A 20,950-nucleotide genomic window follows, 5' to 3' on the forward strand; every position below is an offset into this window, starting at 1 on the left:
TTTTTAAACATCTGAATCTAGTGTTAAAAGGCTATATGAGCTAGAAAGGGGCACTGGAACTATTGCAGCAAGATGGGATATTATTATGTATACATGATAATTTTGCTTCAGATGCCCTGAAGAGTCATTATGACACCCCACCAATCTCAATTTCCATGTGCTTAAGTATAAACTGTAGACAAGACCAGACAGACCAGGCAGCATGAGCAAGGCACGATAATGTAGGCCTGTATTGGCACTCACTAGGCAGCATACATAAGGCCTTCATGTGGCATACTGTTAATTATTATGATCCTTTTGAAACTAGATATCTTAATTGAGGTATGCTTGGGATTATAAACAACTGGATCAGTACAGCAGTTCAAAGGAATGGATGGGAGGATTGCAGTAAAGACACACAGCCTTCTGGCCTTAACCCAAGTCCCAAATCTCAACACAGGTCTACCTCTGTATTATTGGGTCCTGATGCAAGAAATTCAAAACAGTTGTTGGAATTAGAGAGAAAATATTAAAGTATATGAAGCAGTTGCAAAGTATTGTGAGTGTTTGGCGCTCAGTAGTCACGCCATGCCATGCCATGCCATGCAATCCTACCAAGTCCCTTGTAAAGTGAAGGGTTGGAAGTAGGATATTCCTTCCATGATGACAGACTAAATTGTTTGTAACTCACAAAATCAGGTTTGGAAATACATTTGTATGAAAGTAATTAAGGTAATTGTTATTGCAGGAATAGAAATTTTTATTAGCTAGTGATGGAACCTACTTCCAATCTAAGCAAATTCTAGGGAGAGAAATCAGGTTGTTTAAACAGACTTCTTATTAAGGAAAGGAAAGAATTCAATGGGCTTCTCAGTATATAGATACATTAATGTAAAATATATGCTTTCTTCTGATGTTACGGCATCACTACAAACCAAAATGTCCTTCTGTATAGTATCTTGATGCTTAAATTACTCTCTTTTCTTCAACAGACTGCACCTGGGAGGATGTTACTCGCCCATGCTCATCTAATTCTTCAATGATTGTTTTGATCACTCTAGTTTTCTTTGTTTCTGAAACAAACAAAAGTACATGTAATTGAAATTTTAATCTCCACCGGTATATTTTTTTTCACAAGACGCTTACAGAATATAAAATGGATATATGTCATCCTTTGAACAATGAAGTGAGGTTATTCCAATGAAACTGTCCTCTGTGTGCATCTCTCTGGCTGTGGAAGTGCAAGGTCTCCTGCTGAATCAGAAGGACTGACAGTAGCTTGCACTAACCAGAACCTAGTTCAGTTCTAACCATGTTTCTTCCACTTTTTCCCCACCTCTTGCTTCATCCATGCTGCTTTCTTCTGGGGAATCTTTCCTCAGAATGAGGCATTGTAGGCAGGTTGTTTATAGAGATTGCCTGTGGTGGTGATGACGCAAGTAGTCTCCATGCTCATCCATCAAACATTCTGATTGGAAGGACCTCTTAGAGCAAGATATTTGGGGTCTAGTGGGTTTTGAACAGTCATATGCCATCTGTGCCTCTGTTTTAGAATTCCTGTAGTAGGGAAGTGGCTGATGTGGTTCTCCAGAGTCCACCAGTGACTTGTTTAGGAGACTCCAGCTGACTACACCCCAACTACAGTATTTGCTACAGCTAGAAAACAGCAAGTGAGTCTGGGATGAGGCCAGAGAGTCTCCTGGCTGGAGGGGCATGTCCAATTTGCTGCTCCTCGTGCTTTTCTGTCTGGGACAGGTGCCTCACTTTGTCTAATGGGAAAATCACCCATCTTCACCTTTGTAACGTTTAGTTCTTCTTTGGTAGTTTTTAGGACTTGTTTTTTCCACCCTTTTAAATGGAAGTGTTTGCTTGGAATTAATTATGTGTGTAATGCTCTTCAAAGACAAAACTGTCATCCATTCCAGTAGGAACATATCAGCATATATGGATATTTTTGGTTCTTTTGGTCCAGCTCATGTTTGAATGCTGTTTAGTTTCTCTTTCTGCTTTATAACAATTGATTTTATTCTTCATTGCTGAGTTACATTTTAAAATGGTTTCAATGGCCAAAATCCTGTTGGTGACATACAACAAATTATACCTGCCTGCCTTTTATGGTTGCTACAGATGGCATTATTCAACACCTCGATCCACAGTGAACACCACTGTTCACTATCTAACTCCCTGACAACTGAGCACTGCCTCTTTTCCACAGCCACTTACTGGCTGAAGGGTGAGGTGTGGCTAGACAGTGTCTGCCTTTTGTTAGTGTCTGATGGGCTCATCATTCAGAAAGGAATAAGTGAAGATTTACAGACACTGTGCTAGATCTTATGTTAGAATCAATCACAAGTCTATTAAAAACATTTTAAAAATTCCCGGCAGTAACCATTACCTTTTTCTTTGGATGTGGAATCGGTATGTGTAGCTGCAGTTACTCTAGAAGTAGATTCTGTTCCAGATGCAGGGTCTCTTGCACCAGATCCCATACCTCTTAATCCCAAACCTGTTCCAGATCCCAGGGTTCTTGATCCTATGTCTCTGTTGCTTCTGTAGCCAAATTCACTGTAATACACAATGGGATTGCTTTTGTTGAGCTAAATTTCACATGTTGATAGTATGTAAGTATGAAACATCAATTGTTTATAGCATATAGACCTTTACGGGGTTAAAGTCACGAAATGTTAAAAGACTATTACACCAATAACATTCTCAATAAGCCTGTGGACTGGGACTTCAAACAATTTTTTTCTTCTTAAAATCTGGACTGAATTCATATGTTTTATCTCTACATCACCAAAATGTTCCTGATGCAAAAACATGGAGACTTCTTGAGGAATCCCTTGTTCTCTGCCTACAAAGAGGCCTGTGACCTCCCTGGAATGGAGACATATTGGATTGCAAAAGTGGGGTCCCTTGTGAGATGCAAATAGACTTTAAATTTCCTGGACTTTGAAAATCTCCCTATTGGTGCATGGCCAGGAGGAGGAGGAGCCTGCTTGCAAAAGATATCTTCCCCAGTCATAACATCTTTACTAAGGACTGAAACAACATGTAGGCATCTAACATCTCCAATTGTTTTTGTCTTCTTCTCCTGTTTGGTTTGTAACATCTTGCCTGATGAAGAAGCCCATGGAGGTTCGAAAGCTTGCAAAAAGTACTGTATTTTCTGGAGTATAAGACTACTTTTTAACCCAGGAAAATCTTCTCAGAAGTCAGGGGTCGTCTTATACGCCAGATGTCATCTTATAGGGCGGGTGCTGAAACCTCTGAGCTGAACTGGAGAATCTGCGATCACCGCATATGGTGGGGGGAGCTCAAAAACGGTCGCGGCCACATCCCTGCCAAATGTGGCAAATGTATGAAAGCAGCAAGGGTGGCGCTGTACAAGTACAGTAGAAGAAAATCCACTCATCAAGATTCGTGGAAAGAAGTGACTTAACGCAATCCCGATGATGAGGTGAGGGGGTGCCTCACCGGGAAGGTGTAAGTGAAGGGCGGATCAAGTTGCAGGTGTCTGAGACGCCCGGGGTATGGAAAAAAGTCGTGTTTGTGTTACCGCCCTGAGAGAGGGCGGGCTGGGCAGGTAGGGAGAACTGACCAATCCAAGCGGGCTTTGTATACAACAAGTTTTCCTGCTAAATACCTGCATGTCATATGCATTTGAATTAAAATTACCATATTGAAATCAAATCTGATATTTTTTAAATTTTTATTTGGTGTATGTTGGAAGAGGGGTAGTCTTATACAGTGAGTATATCCCAAACTCTATATTTTAACTGGAAAGGTTGGGGGGGGTCGTCTTATACGCCGGAAAATATGGTATATTGTGCATTTTGGTTGACCAATAAAGGTATCACTGATGGAATTTTGTTTGTATTTGTTAAATGGCCAATATAGCTACCCCTGAATGTATTCTCAACAAGGGTAATTTTAAAACGAATGATCCTTTCGGCAGTTCAGTGTAGTCTTAGCCAAATTTTGACATATTTGCTTAACTTTCTTGCAGTTATGATGACTAATGCAATCGTATGCATGATAAATTTATTATTATCAGGAAGTAGAGTCATCTGGCTAGTCATCTTCTGTATCACAAGAATTCCAAAGATCTCTGACTGGAATTATTACAAAGATGTAATATATAACATATGTTATATCCAACGGTGGTTGTTACCACAGTGCAAAATTAATGTAGTTTTGACACTGCTTTAATTATCATGGCTCCATCCTATGGAATCCTGGGATTTGTAGTTTGTTGTGGCACTCTGACAGGGAAGGCTAAATATCTTACAAAACTACAAATCCCACAATTGCATACCATTGAGTCATGGCAGTTAAAGCAGTGTTAAACTGCATTAATTCTGTAGTGTAGATACAGCCAGTGATTGGGTGGTATATAAATAAATCCTATTACTATTATTATTGTTGTTGTTGTTGTTGTTATTATTATTATTATTATTATTTATCTGCACCCTGTATATAGTACTTTAGCAGAAGGAGGTTAGCATCCATCTCCTGAATATCCCATAGGCACTGCTTGACATATTATATTACAGAAAGCCAGCACAGTCTAGCAGTGTGTTGAATTAAGATTTAGGTGACTAGGCTCAAATCTCCATTCTTTGCTTGACATTAGAGTGAATTTGTGGTTTTCTTCTTTGGGGGCTTATATTGCAACCTGATATACATTTAGTTGAGTGTAAGGCTCCATACAGACAGGCCAAAATAAAGCTGCTTCGGGTCCCATTGGAGGTATGCTGTTTCAATGATGCATGCGTACTAAGAGTCCAGAAGCTGTGCCAAAGCCACAATCCAGTTCTAAGGACAAGAGCATAGCTTTGGCGCAGCTTCTGGACTTTTAGTAAGCATGCATTGTTGAAACAGCATACCTCCAAAGTGACCCAAAGCAGCTTTATTTTGGCCTGTCTGTATGGGGCCTAAGTCTCACTGAACATTTTCAGTGAGCAGTGTGTAGTATAACATGCCAAACAATGTCTGTGACCTATTCAGGAGACAGAATTGGATGCCAACCTCCTTCTTCTAAAGTATATATATATATAGGGTACTTCTCACTAGACACATATAGGCTTGCTTTGTAAGTTACATCCACAAAATAGGGTGAAACAGGGATAGAAAATAGTAGGTTTTGTTTTCATGGCATCCAGTTAAGTAGGCCCTTCTGTTCCTAAACTTTTCAGTTCACTTTCAAGTTTTGTAACAACACTGTTGTTGTGTTTCATGCTGTTGACATTCAAATTCCCAGTCCCCAGAAAACCCAAATAACAGTATTGCTATTGTGTGCCTTCACATAGGTTCCTATCACTGAGCTGGCAAGATTTCTTCAGATGGGTTTGCCTTTGCTTTCCTCTGAGGCTGAGAGTATGTGATTTGCTCAAGGTCATCCAACTGGTTTCCACGACTGAGTGGGAATTTGAAACCTGGTCTCCAGAGTCATCATCCAATGCTCAAACCACTACACCATGCTTCAGTGACTCCCCCTAAATGTGCAGCTCTTCATTTATAGGGAACAAATGTGGTTTAAGTTGTTTCTACAGTAGTAGTAGTAGTATATTTATTTACAGTGATAGACCAATAAAAGAAAATATCATTTCTATCTGGATGACCATGATTTTCATTGCCACAAGATAAGGAATTTGTGGGCTGAAAATGGTACAAGCAACCATTGTCAGATATGATGTTCTATGGAAATCAAAAACTCACATCTTTGTCTGTACATGTTAGTGCCAATTGGCTTGAACTACTGCATGAAAGAAAGAGCTTGTTGAAACATAAATCAAGTGGCACACTGCCCCAACACACACCATGCAGTAGTTACATGCACGTGGTTTGTGCATATAATCTTGCTTTACAGAGTATTTGATATTCAACAGCCAACTGTTTGCAACATTATTAACAATGTTAAGACTGAATAAATAAACGTACCAAAGATATTACTGGCTTAGGGCACCATTACTAGTTTTGTTTCCAATGTTTTTGGTTTTTTGTTTCCTACCTTTCTTCTCCATCAATCAGATGCCGATAGGTCTCAATCTCATTCTCAAGGCGGATCTTGATATCTAAGAGTTGCCTGTAGTCTGCATTCTGGGTCTCCATATCATCCCTCACCTGTTGTACTTGTGTCTCCACATTGGTAATCAGCCCTTGTATTTGCAAGAGCTGGGTACAGTAAAGGCCTTCTGTCTCAGCCAGTGTGGATTCAAGGGATTGTCTCTGAGAGATAAAACAAGATACAGTCATGCAAACCTAGCACTAGGCTTGCTCTGACATTTCAAAGGGTTGCCATTCCAAAACGTCTAAGGTGGACAAAGGGATTCTATAAGCTTTCCCCAATTGCATACCCACCAGAAGTTTGGGACTAAAATCCCATTATCTTTGACCATTTGCAGTCTTGCAAATGGAGTGGAAGTGGATGAACTTGCTTTGGATGAGTATGGCTGTGCTTGGAAGCTTCCAGGAACTGCAGTTCTCCTTTCTAAACAATGTGTTTTTTTCCTTGGTAAGGGTGGGAGTCTGTCTAAGTTCCAATAAAAGCAGGTTGGGAGTCCACATAGGCTGTAAAGGGGCGGCTCTATGCCACTCCTTTTAGCGCCAGATTGGGCCTGCAGCAACCGCACACCACTGCTCAAATCTGGCATTTTTCCAGCCCAAAAGAAGTGGCAAAATGCTGCTCCTTTTGGGGGCAGAAAAAAGGTGCCCTTTCCACTGCGGTGACAGCTTTTCAGCATTTCTATGGTGCAGCATGTATAAATGCCCCCATGCCACCCCAACGCCGCCATTTTTTGCCAGTCTGTTTTGGCCCTATGTTTCCTCCCACCTTGTAACACCGGGCCCTTTGTATCTGCTGGGATTTAGTTCCAAAACCTCTCATGGATACCAAAATCTGTGGATGCTCAAGTCCCATTACATACAGTGGCGTATATGAAATAACAAGGTTTGCTTTTTGGGGTTTTAAAAAAAATATTTTCAGGCCATGGATAGTTGAATCTGTGGAAGCAGAATCTGCAGATATGGAGGGCCAACTGTATAATACAACACATCCAGGAGCAGCTCTTTAGTAACAGCCATGAATAAGGAATTGCAGGTTGTTTGAGACAATGGGCCCATAGTAAGTCTCAAGCCATTCCTGTGCAAAGTAATTATGAATTCTACTCAGTACTCACCAGATATACCAGTTCCATTTATAATATGTCATAAAAGCAATGCTGTATGCATTTTTTGAGGGGGGGGAGGACACCCTTGAGTTCTGGTCATTTGTATTCAGTGATAGGACAGGAATAGTAGTGTCTAGATCAGCCATCTCTACCCTGGTGCACAGAGTGCTACCTTAGGATGTCTAACTGAGGTCGAGAGCAGGACTTTAGCAAGTGGCACAAGATAAACTGTAAAGTAATCATTAATGGTAAAGGTAGCACGCTGTTATGAGTGCCTGATATGAATGTCTAGTTGTAACCAACTGTAGGAGGCAGCGCTCATCTCCGTTTCTAAGCTGAAGAGCCAGCATTTTCCAAAGACTGCTCTGGTGGTCATGTGGCCAGCATGACTGCACTGAATGCTGTTACCTTCCAACTTAAGTGTTACCTATCTGTCTACTTGCATTTGTATGCTTTTGAACTGCTAGGTTGGCAGAAGCTGGGACTAGTAACAGGAGCTTACCCCATCATGCAGCACTCAGGCCTTGAACTGCCAACCTTCTGATCTTCCGATCATCAGAACTGGCATCTTAACCACTAAGCCACCACATCCCTGGCTTTATTCATTATCTAAATAAGATTTGCAACATGTCCCATAAAAGAGAGATGTATGGCTGAATGAGATGTGTGAGCTACTCTTTCAGATACAAACATTTTGTCTGCAAGAGACCTGTGCTCATACCAAAGCAAGCTGAGTTTTCAGGTCTATCTCCAATCCCTGAAGGGTGAGTCTTAGCTCTGCAATCTCATTCTTGTTGGAGCTGGTCTCCTTGGCATTCACGCTGATCGTCATGTTTAGTTCTTTACTCTGCAGCAATTAAATAACAGAATTTAAACATATAGTACTCACATTAGAGAAAAATGCCCTGAGCCATAGAATCTTTTTTTTCCAGCAACATGTTAGCTCTATTTGTAAAATGGGAGTGCCTCATATACAGATGTTAGTAATAGGAAGAGGAAAGAGCCAATGTGGCACAGTGATCTTTAGCAGTGGACTAAGACTCCAAGACACCAGGGTTCAAATCCTAGCTCAAGTTCAACTGGGTCGACCTGCTCCTAGTCCCCAATTGCTCAAGGATATTGTGCAGAAGAACAGTACATCTAGAAAGGAAGCTAGAACTGATAGGGGACTGTTACTCATCCTTGTCCAACCTGGAACCCTGCAAATGTTTTGGACTACTATTTTCTTCATCCCAAGCAGTGTGGGGTTGTGGCTGCGGCTGATGAGAGTTTTCATCCAAACTATGTGGAAAGTGATAGTTTGGGGAAAGATGCCTTAGAAGGAAACAGATTCAGAAGACTGTATGAATATAGCAGGTATGGAGAATAGATTCCCGAGCCTGTGCCTTGGTACAAAATAAGAACTAAAATTTAAAAAAAGAAAAAGAAATGTGTCTTCTTAATTAAAAAGGGCTGGGTTCCTCTGCAACAAGAAAATCTAGATCAGTTCCAATGCTTCAACTAAAGACATATCCGAGACTACCTGTGTCATTCATTTTTCATTCATGCTGATTGCTGTATTACATTTCATTTCATTTTGCTTGAAGATGCAAGATATCTTCTGCAGAATACAGTCTTTTTGAAGAAAGGATTGGTAAAATGTATATTTAAATGATGTATTTAAGGAACAATGGGAAGAGCTTGAAAAGTTACATTTTTGACTATAATTCCCAGATCCCCCATACTGGCTGAGGGAGCCTGGGAGCTGTAGTTCAAATGTAGGTTTATGTTGTTCAAATGTAGCAGGAGCAGAGAAAGAGGATTAGCTTCAAATAATAATAATAATGATGCAGAAATCTCACTCTGTCATGATTTCCATGAATGGATGGATGGCCCTGGTCCTATCTGTCATAGTGTTTCACTGTACATGAGATAGTCTTCAAACTCACATCTGATGTAGGGGATGATCTGTTGTCTTGCTCATTTGTGAATACACAGTGTCATTTTTACCTTTTCATTGAACCAGTTTTCAACATCTTGATGATTTTGTTCTGCCAGAGCCTCATATTCTGCTCTCATCTTGTTCAGAACGGTGGTCAGGTCAATTCCCGGGGCAGCATTCATTTCAACGCTGACCTTCCCTGAGGTTGTGCCTTGCAGACCTTTTATTTCCTATGGAGGGAAAGGAGGAAATGTCAGAAAGAGGTGTGTGGCTAAGAAGAGAAAAGAGAAAAAAAGTCTTGAACTGATTGGATCTAGATTTAAACATATGCTTACAGTCAGACTAGGGATTCTTCTACATTGTAGAAATAATGCAGTTTAACACCACTTTAATTGGAGTGGCTCCATCCATTCTACAGAATCCTGGAATTTGTAGTTCTGTGAGGCACCTGCAGTCTTTGGCAAAGAAAGCTAAAGACCTTGTTATTATATTGTTAAAATTGCAAGTCCCAGGATTCCATAGGGTGGAGCTACAGCACTTAAAGTAGTGTCAAACCTTTCTTTCTACAGTGTAGATACACCTCTTGTAAGATCAACAATAGGACAAGTAAGCCATGACTAACATAGTGTAAGTCATCTACTCTAATTATGGCTTCCTAGAGCCAAAAAAACTATCTATCACTCATGGAAATCATTTTGCTGAAGCCTTTTGCTATCTACTGCTTATGGAAACCATTTTACCGGAACAGAGGTTTTTAGGACCAGAATAAGCAGATTTGATTTCTGATGATTCAATGAACACAAACTTTGTTTCATGCACAAAATTATTAAAAATATTATGTATAAAATTACATTCCGGTTATGTGTGTAATCGGTATACGAAACATAAATAAATTTCCTGTTTAGACTTGGGTTCCATCTCCAAGTTAGCTCATTATGTACATGCAAATATCTAAAATCTAAAATCAAACCAACGCCAAACACACACACACACACACACACACACACACAAATCCACAACACTTCCAGTCCCATGCATTTTGGATAAGGGAGACTCAGTCTGTACCTCCAGCAAATAGGAATCCATGCCATTAGAAGGTTTCTTTTAACATTTAGAGGAAATGTCCTCTCCTGCCATTTAGAAGTTTATCGCACCGGGGTTAAAACGTTCCCTGATGTGTTCTAACATGCACGAGCGGGGCTGCGCACAGAGCGTGATGGGAACCCGATGGGGCCCAGAACGCGACTTTACCGCACAGGGAACGCCGCTGCCTCCAAGCGTTCCCATCGGGTTCCCATCGGGTTCCAGGGGACGCCATTTCTGGGAACGCTTTGAAACAATTTTGTATATTTTATATTTTATGACTTTTAGATTGTACGCCATTGCCAGGTTATATGCTGTTTTGATGATGTCTGTAAAGTGCCATGCAAATTAATGGTGCTATATAAATTAATAATAATAATAATAATAATAATAATAATGCTTAAATTTAGCACTGTGTCCTCCGTAATCTTGTCTAACCTCAATATACAATTTTGCTAACTGTTACAGATCAAAACTGCTGCTAAAAAGCTAATTGGAATAGCTTCTGCCCCCACCCAGAGTTTGGGAAAGTTACTTTTCCAGGCTATGGAGTTTATCGCATGTAAAAATAAAGCAACTTACCCCTGCCGCAATACAGTCACCTATGGAATGGGAAAAATAACTTTTCCAAACTCTAGTTACATCTGCACTCAAGCTCTGTCTACCTTCCAAAGAACTACAACCTTTCTTTATTGTGGAGACTACAAAACAGTGTTAAGATTGCTATTCTCTCACTCTCTCTGTACACCAGCACCACAGTCAGATAAATTTTGAATGCATGATCAATTTATTGTTGTTGTTGTTATTTAAAAACACCAAATAGGCATACAGATGTCCTTGATGAGAAAGAGCATGCCAACACAGCATTGAACTGTTGTGACATTTTTCAAGTTATCAGGATTTTTGTGAAAAGTTTGTACAAATAAATGTTTTTTATTCCTGCAACCACTTCCCCCCACCAACATTTTTTCCTTAGTGTCCCCCCAAAAGGTGCAAAACTCTTGTCATCTCATACATAGATAAGAATGCTTTTGAAATTCTTTGTTCCTACTTGCAAGAGTGTAATAAATGAAGATGTGCAACCCTAATACCAAAGAGGAATAACTCTTTATGCTGTTGCTATTGTACTGAAGCTTGAGTGATTTTATATCTCTAACAAAGCTGAAGAAATTAATCTCACGGAGAGATGAGTCAGAGCCTGCTTCGCCTCTATTTGCACAGATATTATAAAAACAGGTTAAGTATTAGTTACTGGCACTACTTGCTGATAATACTTTGTTCTTTTACCTTGGCTGAATGCACTGGTTTTGCAGATCCCACGAGTGGTAAAAATCCCCTATTCTTCTTTTCCTCTTTCATCTTAATCATTAAGCATATAATATTTTATAGATCTTTTTGGGGTGTCAAATACTACTGACACTGGCTCTTCATAAAATTTCCCTTTAAATTAATAGTCAAGTAAATGTTTTGAGCATGTGCTTCCAGATACACTGCCAAACATTATTTTAGATTCTTCTTTTTTCTGCTCCTTGTTAATTTCCCTCCTCATGTAGTCAGATTCACACACAGTTAAAAACATCCTGCATGTGAGGACTGCAGACTGGTTTGCAAAGCAAGCTATATAGCACACACAGTGGTCATCTTCTGCATGTTGGACTGTTTGCTCACTGTTTTGCTCAGTACAGTACCCACTTTTTTTGCTCAAATGCTTTAATACGATAGCTCAAGCAAAAGCATGGGTCTCAGGAGCAGATAATTACACAATACCGGGACCAGCTGCTTTTTTTGGGCTTGTCTACACCAAAGATATACACCGGACTCACCCTGGTCCCTGTGCAATTTGTCCAGGTGACATACTGGTGACATCGAAAGCAAAAAAAAACAAAACTATTTAAAGTGATTAATTTGGCTTAAGAGAGCCCTTAGTTTATTCCAGAGTTTCCAGGAAACTTTGGAGTGTCTCCAGTTCTCTTGGCTGTCTAGACAGCTCAGTTGGATCCAGTTCAGCCCAATCCACTTGTCCAGAAAGCAAACACTGTGCCATCTCCTTTATCCTGTACTGAGCAGTACAGTAGTGGATCTTCTTTGGAGCCATTTTAACTGTCAAAGCCCCATACTTCTGTTGCTTCATCAGCCAAGTAACACCCTGTGAGAGCCTGCTGTTGCCATTACTTTTGCCGAGGTCAGAATGGTGTGCCTGTGCAATCAACGAGGAGGGGGTAAAATGATCCTCTACTTGTTGATCACATCTCTGACATGGATTGGCTGGCTTGTGTGCATGACAATGCAGCATTGCACTGGATTCATCCTGATGCATGTGGTTGGTCTGGGGCATAATACTCTGGACTGGCTCTGGATTAATTAGCCATTGTAAATGAGCCCTCTGTTTGCTTAATTGCTTTATGGGCTCTTCCAGTGATGCTGGAAGTTATAAGGCTAACCTGTCAACCCATCACCAAGAAAGAAGCATCACTGAGACTGTCATTAGCTCAGATGGATAGGAATGACTGGGAGATTTGGGTGGAATGGCTGGGAGTCACCCTTGTCTCTGCCATCTGAGGCAATCCCCTCACTCTTCCTAATGACAGGGCTGAGCATAATAACTGTTGGTCTTCTGAACTAGTTCACACTCAGAAAAATAGCTATTATTGGTATCAAGTCTAAACTAAAAGATGTTTTGGGTTGATACCAATTTAACCAGGCCTTGTAAAAGTTTTATCTTTGGACTATGGTATCCCCAGTCATTATCCCCACCATTGGTCATGCTGACTGGGGGAATCCTGAGGCTAAGCAGTCTAAAAAGAACATTTTGTAATCGCTATATGTTGCTTAACTTAATACTAGCAACATATAGCTATCTTGGCTAACATATGAATGCCACCGTTGCTAACTGAGCTGTATGTAACTGTAATCTGTTTTAGCAAAATGGCCACCTTATTTCCTCGTGGTTATGAATCCAGTTGTTTAGAAATGCCACAAGTTATAAGATGCGTACCTTAGTAGTAGCAATATCCATCTACGAATAAGAAATGAACAGCGCCATTCATACATTGCTGTCTGATCTCTACAAGTATTATAATCTGTTTTAGCAAAATGGCCACCTTACTTCTTCATGGCTATGAATCCAACCATTGTGAAATGCCCTAAGTTATAAGATGCATAACTAAGTATTAGCAATACCGTATTCATATATGACTATGAAATGAATGGCACCATTCATGCCTTACTGTCTGACCTCTACAAGTATTGTAATCTGATTTAGAGAAATGTCCACTTTACCTCCTCATGGTTCTTCTTGAGGAAAGTTAGCTCTTCAATCAGACTTTCAATCTGCATTTCTAGGTCACTCTTGGATAGAGTTAGTTCATCCAGGACTTTGTGCAGACCATTGATGTCTGCATCAACATTCTGGCGAAGGAATACCTCATTTTCATATCTTCAAAAAGAAAAAAAAAGTGTTTTGAGATATTCATTATCCAATATAGGGAGAGGCAGGATATAATAATAATAACAACAACAATAATTCATTAATACAAGAAAATTTGCTTAACAGTGCTTGGCTGTCTTGTCGCAGATCCATTAGCTGATTGTTTTTGTCTCACAAAATGGGATAAGGATGTAAGTTGTTGACTATTTCATCTTTTCATGCAAAGAAGAATAATTATGATAGTTTTCTTTTTGCTTTTACTGTTCCTTCTCAGTATTCTGCCCATACTGAAATGTCCTAAACTGATGTAAATAAATTATTCTGTGGATAAAAACATATTTGTTGGGGGGTGTGGGTTAAAAAACTGTTTTTGGAAAATAAATTCTGTGAAGAAAACTGTGTGTTCCTTTCTCCTGAATAATTCTTCTTTGGCTGCTGCCACACTGCAGAAATAATTCAGTTTGACACTGCGTTAACTGCCATAGTTCGATGCTATGGAATTCGGAGATCTGTACTTTGGTGGAACGCCAGAGCTATCTGACAAAGGAGGCAAAATAACTCACAAAACTACAGATCTCAGAATTCCATAGCACTGAGTCATGACAGTTGAAGTGGTATCAAACTGCTTTATTTCTGCAGTGTGGATGAGACCTTCAGCACATTGGGACATTTGATGAATACCAGAAGAGCATTGCACAAAATTCTTATGGTCTATTCTTCTTTTCAGTAGAGTTTTCTGACTATCAGAGAACGTGTTTTTTGATCTGGGAATGAATAATTGCATATATTCTTTCTGTGGTTCCCAATAAAGGTTTTACTGTGCAAACTCCCAGCCTCTGGGCTAAGCCATATGCTAAGCAGCGTGCAGCTGAGCTACAGCTTTCTTGCTTAATCACATCAATTAATTCTCTACTGCTGTAACCCTTTCCCCTATAAAGTGGGGGAAAGACTCCACTTCTGCCAGCTGAGGTTTTTTTTTTCTTCCTTAGGCTCCATCTGCATGGCAGAAATAATGCAGTTCCATACTGCTTTGGCTGCCATGAATTCGTCTTATGGAATCCTGGGATTTATAGTTTGTTGTGGCACCAGAGCTCTCTGACAGGGAGGCTAAATACCTTGCAAAACTCCAGATCCCAGAATTGAGTCATAGCAGTTACAGAGGTATCAAACTGCATTATTTTGGCATTGCATATATAGCCTCACACATGACATGAACACAGGATAAGTTAAGGAAGAAAATAGAGAAATGTGTTTAGATGTCTCTTCACAACACACAATGGTCCCAAATAAACCGATCTGCTCTTACTTGAAAATGAGGACCAGCCAACGAATTGAATCTTCTATCAATATATATATATATAGTTCCCATGTCAGGCTTCCTGGGCTGCCGCTTATGTCACTGATGACGCACAGATAATTGACATGCATTTTGAAGCGGTGCAAACTAGTGGGGATGACAATCGTGCCGAAAAAGAAGTGATTACAGGGGGATAATGAAAAGATCCACTTTCATAGTGGGAATGACAGACCTTTTGAAATCGATTTACCAACACTGAGTGAAGGTGAATCCCAAACTGGTTTAAATATAAGTGGGAATAAGCCCAATGTTTGTTAGTGTTAGGAGCCATCTGTGTTGCAGAGAAGCACCCCACAATGCCTTTACTTGCCATCCTTGCATTTTACCAGTGAAATGCGATATACTCTGCTTCAACTTACTTCATTCTGAAGTCATCTGCAGCCAGCCTGGCATTATCTATCTGGAGAATAATGCTGGCATTGTTCACGCTTGATGAAATGATCTGCATGCGGGGGTTTGTGGGGTGGAGGTGGAGAATAAAAACAGGGGAAAACTGAATAGGAAGTCTTTTTGGCAGATTTGTTAGGATTCGACATTTTTATTAATGTAATTAAGTTGTCATAAGAGAAAAAGCAAGACATGCAATGTATTTCTCATGCATCAAACATCACCTTGATGGAATTGCCAAATTACGCTATGCATGTTGTTTATTTACAATATTGTAAGACTCAAAAGTACCTTAAAAGTGAACTTGTTGCTAAAATGGTTACAATCCAAAGTCTTTCCCAGCCCTGATAGCTGGGATCTATTAGCCCGCTATACCAAGGACTGTGGGGCAAACTACATGTTACGTTAAATACAGATTATTACACCTACTATGCCTGTTGGCACACTGCAGAATTAATACAGTTTGACACCACTTTAACTGTCAAAGCCCCATCCTATGAAATCCTGAGATCTGTAGTTGCTGTGGTACCAGAGTTCTCGGTGAGAGAAGGTTAAATATCTCACAAAACTACAGATCAGTGAATGACATAGCATTGAGCCATGGCAGTTAAAATAGTGTCAGACTGTATTAATTCTGTAGTGTAGATACAGCATGTGGCTTAAGTCCCAACTAGGGGAGACTCACTGAATTAATGGGAATTTAGTAATTCGACGCTTACGTAAGATCCATTGATTTAATTGGTCAACTCTAGTTGAAACTATCAACTCGTTTTAGACAGATAACCCCCCCCCCTCAAATGGAAGCATGGAAGATGGAACGTCAATAATCTAAGAAATGCAGATGACACCATACTACTAGCGGAAAACATCACAGACCTGGAACCACGGAGGATCTACACAAATTCAACCTAGACAATGGAGAAATCGAAATAGTAAAAGAGTTCTTGTACCTTGGATTAAACATAGATCAGAACGGGGACTGCAGTCAAGAAATTAGAAGACTAGGAATGGAAAGGGCAGCTATGAAAAAACTAGAAAGGTTCCAGTAGAGTAAAGACATACAACTGAGCATAAAAACTAGAATTGTACAAGTCATTGTATTCCCCATTACTATGTACAGAAATGAGAACTGGACAGTGAAGAAAGTGGATAAGAAGAAAATCAATTCATTTGAGATGTGGTGCTGGAGAAGAGTGCTGAGGATACTGTGGATAGCCAAGATGACAAACAAATGGGTCCTAGAACAGATTGAGCTAGAAATTTCCCTGGAAGTAAATATGATATTTGTCCAAAACACACTGCAGAAATAATCCAGTTTGAGACTGCTTTAACTGCCCTGGCTTAGTGCTAGGGCATCTTGGGAATTGTAGCTTGTTGTTGGAACCAGGCCTCTAACAGAGAAGGCTAAATTCCTCACAAAACTACAGTTCCTCGAATTCCCTATCATTGAGCCAGGGCAGTTAAAGTGATCTCAAACTGGATTATTTCTGTAGTGTGTTTTGAACCTAAATTGACGTTTTATACTTTGGCCACATCTGGAGAAGGCACTCATTGGAAAAGACAATAATGCTAGGAAAGATGGAGGGACGTAGAAAGAGAGGAAGACTGCATGCTAGATGGATGGACTCTATAAAGGAGGCTACAGGTATGAATTTACAGGACCTAAGCAAAGCAGTGGAGGATAGGGAGTCTTGGAGCTGTCTTATCCATAGGGTCACCATGAGTCAGGATCGACTTGATGGTGGTTAACAACAACAAGCATGGTGGATAAAAGAGTGTTTTGGAGTTGAACCAAAACATTTTTCATGGCAAACAAAGGGAAGTGGTTTCTGAAGAACAACTGGAACAGGTAGAATTGAACCTCACTATGAACTCCAGTCTAAAGCTAGACTAATTTCTGTGTTTGAGTAAAGAAAAATCACAGAGAAGTTGCATTCTACTTTTCCTCTTTATCATACTATCATATTAGCTTATTATTATAAATATTGCTCAAGCTTATTTATGCTAATCCTCAGGTTGTTTAAAACAGCACTGTACAACAACGAAGTATAAAGGTTTACTGTGGAGGTTGTCACAATACATTAATGGGGGTCTTGAGTGAATGAGAAAATGAGCGCCATGGGATAAATTCACTGTTTTTGCTAAAAAAAACTTTAAAAATTGAAAGAGGTTCTGGGAATGGAGGAAGAAAGCTAGGATGATGGCTCTAAAGGGGATCAGTGTAAAATTTTGGCCACCTGAATGAGGTGAACGGTATTTGCAGAGCTTGAAAAGTTGCTTTTAAAAAGAATGAGTATAATGGCATGCTGAACCAATCCATAACAAAATAGATGTAAGATCATGTTCAGGGTCCATACAGGAGATAAAATTCATATGTGATATTAATATCTGATTATATTCTGCACCCACATTCTCTCTTACAATCTAGCCTATGCTTTGAGATCTGCTGGAGAGGCCCTTCTCTCTGTCCCACCACTCTCACATGTATATCGGATGTGAACATGGGAGAGGGTCTTTTCGGGAGTTGCCCCTAGGCTCTGGAAACCCCTAGGCTCAGAGAAATTAGACTGGCACAGTCCCTACTTTCTTTTCACAAACAAGTAAAGACTTTTCTGTTTTGATGGACATTTGAAGAGTGACCGTACAAGACCCATCTCACCTAAACAATAAACTGGACCCTGCTAATTGTTGTGCTGGTGTGTGTTATATATAACATACATATATAATGATATATGTTTTAATTTTTGCATCTTGTGAATTTTTAACGTTCTGTTTTTTAACTTGTTGTAAACCACTTTGAGTCCCAAACTGGGAAAAAAAACAAGATAGAAAACAACAACAACAACAGCAGCAGCAGGATTGCACTGAAAATCTTTCAATTCTGAAATCACACCTTACTTGGTTTTCCAAAATCTACTTCAAAATCATCAGCTTACCTTATTTTGAAGGTCATCAATGGAGGTGTAATATTTGCTATAGTCACGGAGTCCCCCATTGGTCTGAGGTGCAGTTTTCTCATACCAGTTTTTGATTTTTAGCTCAAGGTCACTGTTTGCCTCCTCCAGATCATGCACTTTAGCCAGGTAGGAAGCCAAACGGTCATTCAGGTTTTGCATGGTTTCTTTTTCCCCACCAGAGAGAAGTCTGCCATCAATGCCAACAGAGCCAGAAGAATTGTAGATATGAAAGCAACCCCCGGTGCCACCTCCAGTGCCTCCCCATCTTGATCCAGCACCCCAGGTTGTCCCACTGCCAAAGCTTCCTGCACTGGACCCACCACCCAAGCCATATGCTCCACAACTAGAAAGCTTCACAGATGCCCCACCACTGTGAGAGGAGAAAACCTGCCTAGATCCACGGCCCAAATAAGACATGGTTTTAAAGGTCTTTCAAGGGAGTACCAAAAAAAAAGCAGAAGCGTCACCCAAAGAAAGCTTGAATGGTAAAGATAGTCTCAAGCTTTTATATGCTGATTTTGGAAGGGTGTGTTCTTCCTTGGAATGTCTTTTTATAACTGCATTGTTTGTTTGGACAATTTATCATCTCAGGCCAGTGTGAGTGATGGATATTAATAACCGGGCCCGATGTTCCACTTTGTTCATTTCCCCCTCGGCTGTTTATGATCCCCCCCCCCGCAACATAGAGAGTGGGTGGATTTGACCAGGCTGAAACTTTCATTATCCTTTTAGCGACATTGAGTAATTCCATCCCATCCCGGTCCTACCACCATTTGTGTTTTTTTAGCTCATCATTCTAAGCATATTTCTTTGCGTTCCTCAGCCTTCACATTCACACTTGCAACATAGCCTCTTTTGTGACAAAAGGTTGTGCAAACTACTTTTAAGGATGGTTCACTTCAGTCATTTTTTCCCTCTTTGGGTGGTGCAAAGACTTGTGTAGTTTGTTTTATGTCTGCAAAAGCATCCTTGCATTGTTCTACCTGCCTGGTTTTCTAATGTGGGAGTTTTTATTTTCTTATTATTTCTCTAAGCACTTTGCCATAATATCAGATTTTAATCCAAGAAGACGTTAGTTTCATTTCCTGAAGCTTTTGTTTTGTTTTGTGTTTGTGTTCACATTGTCAAGGATCCAGCAAATGGAGAGTATTTCAACAACGAGCTTAGCAAAGTTTGGAATACTTGGGAAGTTAAACAATGCTTTGGAAGTTAAGAAGCACAGAGCAAGATCGCATGTATTAAATCAAGCACTCATGAAGATTTAGATGTTCCTATGAAAAAGAGAAGAAATATTTGAGGTTATGGTTACCTGGTTGACAAGAACCAACTGCAAAGTTTGAGCAGATACAAACAGATAAATGTTGGATTTGTTTTTGTTCAGAGGGATCAGTTTGCATAAACTCTCAGAGACAAAGCTGTGATAAGATTCAGTAACACATCTTTCAAAGCGTAAGTACCTTTTGTTATATAATTATTTTTCTCATCCTATGTCAGACATATGGTACCCAAAAGTACTTTTGGATTGTCCAGGACTGAACATAAGTATTAGGCTAATTCAAATGCAGATTCTAAGCACACATTTACACATAATCCATGGTTTGTGATAAAAATGGGTTGTTGCTTAAGTGGCAAAATACACAACGAAACAAACATGGGCTTCTCTTCCCCACTTCTGGTTTGTTTCTTTCATAACCCTTTTGCCAGCTCCTATTTTAGTGTGGGCAGCTGGGGAAATAAGCCGGAGACAAGCCACGTTGTGGGTTCTGACATCATGACAACCTATGGATTTAACAACGCACAAGCATGCATGCACACACACCAGAGTTTGTAAACCACTAAGAAATCATGTGCTTAATTTGTGGTTTGAGGTTAGTTAACAAATACCTGGAGGGCAGCAGATTCTATCTGATATCAGAAACTAAGCAGGTCCATGGAAACCACAAGGTAATACCTAGCACTGCTATGCTATATTCAGAGGAAGTCAATGACAAACTCCTTTCGAGTGAATACAGTATGTCCAAGGAAACCCTATGATAGGGTTGCCATAAATCAGAGTCAACCTGAAGGCACATAACAACAACAAACTATGACTTGTAAGAAGAGAGACGTTCACACATTACAACAGACCATGAAATCATATGTTATGTGACTTTTCATGAAGAGATTGGTTTTTTGGAATGTTAGTGATACACTCGAAGATCTTATATGGAAGGAGAAACTAGCCATATTCACTTCAACACTACTTGAGCACTGGTTACCACTGGCCATACGGTATGTAGGAGTACAGTGGATTTGGTCAGATAAGCAAGTAAGCCTCAGACTTCCCAGTCTTCTGTGCAAGACAGCTATGTTAGTATCAGAGTTTGGGGGGGAGGAACCCAACTTTAATTTTTTCCTTTGTCATAGACTGTGCTGACTGGGTGATGTGGAGAATTGTGGCCTAAATAGTAACTTTTTCGAGCCCTGCAAATATTTTTAATTTATATTAGGCTTTTGAATGTATAAAACATGAATCATTTTTGAGTGGATGGGCAGGTGAGTGACATTTATCCAGTCACAGATGTGAGAGCACTCTGATTTTTCTTGAGTGAATACTCATCTTCAACAACACCCAGTTACCTATTATGAAATCAACCACCCATTGAAAAATATCCTACAAATGAACCC

At 39.9% G+C, this 20,950-nt stretch overlaps 1 pseudogene; it reads right to left on the reverse strand.

Annotated features, from left to right (window-relative positions):
• Positions 1-945: 945 nt before the first annotated feature.
• Positions 946-18,846, reverse strand: LOC121935362 (annotated as a pseudogene).
• Between the last annotated feature and the right edge of the window lie 2,104 nt (positions 18,847-20,950).

The sequence above is a fragment of the Sceloporus undulatus genome, chromosome 6, assembly GCF_019175285.1.
Source record: "Sceloporus undulatus isolate JIND9_A2432 ecotype Alabama chromosome 6, SceUnd_v1.1, whole genome shotgun sequence".
Lineage (NCBI taxonomy): Eukaryota > Metazoa > Chordata > Lepidosauria > Squamata > Phrynosomatidae > Sceloporus > Sceloporus undulatus.